This window comes from Lonchura striata, chromosome 1, assembly GCF_050655825.1.
Source record: "Lonchura striata isolate lonStrDom1 chromosome 1, ASM5065582v1, whole genome shotgun sequence".
Lineage (NCBI taxonomy): Eukaryota > Metazoa > Chordata > Aves > Passeriformes > Estrildidae > Lonchura > Lonchura striata.
In genome coordinates this window covers 62,446,940-62,447,838 of record NC_140703.1, presented here as the reverse complement: position 1 = coordinate 62,447,838, position 899 = coordinate 62,446,940, and positions in this window count along the sequence as shown.

Genomic DNA, 899 nt, shown 5'->3' with positions numbered 1-899 from the left:
CTTGCAACAGAAATATTCATAATTATAGTAATTTGCAGCTCAGCCTCTTACTGTAGTTACATGATCCCGTAATTGCTGAGTTGTCTGCAAAGCGCTGGTTGTGCTAGCTAAACCAGTTTGCTGCTTTAAAGGAACAGACTCTGAGCCAGCTCCAGTGCGTCCTGAAGCCATGGAAAACTTCCTAGAGACTGCAGTGAGCAGTGGGCTGGACCTTCAGCTGGAAGGGAGGATATTGAGTCTCCTGCAGAACTGTTTCAGTAACATTTTTTCAGAAGTGTGGAATACTGGGATGGAGATTAATATTGGTAAAAACTGTGTAAAGCCACCTCTGCTGTAAATCACTGCATCTTAACTGAGCAGTTCTGGGTTTATGCCAACACAAATGGAAAATACTCTGGTCAACATTATGGATAAAATATTGGCTTGTAGTTAGGATACCAAGCTGTTGATTTCCTCAAATTCAGAAATGAATGTTCACTTTCTAGGAGCCACAGTTAGGAGAGGTGTAATTGAATAAATACTACTTTCAGATTACATATGCATGCCCCAAAAAACATTGAGTGTCCGAGCTCAACTGCAATTAATGACCTTGAAAATATAGTCTGTTTCTCATGATCACATAAGAACTGGCATAACCCATGGAGGTATCTTTTAAATAACACCAGTAAGCAAAGAACTTGCATAGGAAAGGAGAACCTGAGATTTAGGTCCTAGGGCAGGATCTACATTTAACTTTGAGTAAAGCAAAAAAAGAGTCCTAACATTCTCTGTTCCTAAATCCTGAGCCCTTAAAGTTGCTTTCAGCTAGTTCTACCATCTTGTTGCCTCAAACCTGTGTTTCAGGGAGGTTTTATATTCAGCAAGAACAGAGACTGGATTACCTGTGGAATTGTGTTCTC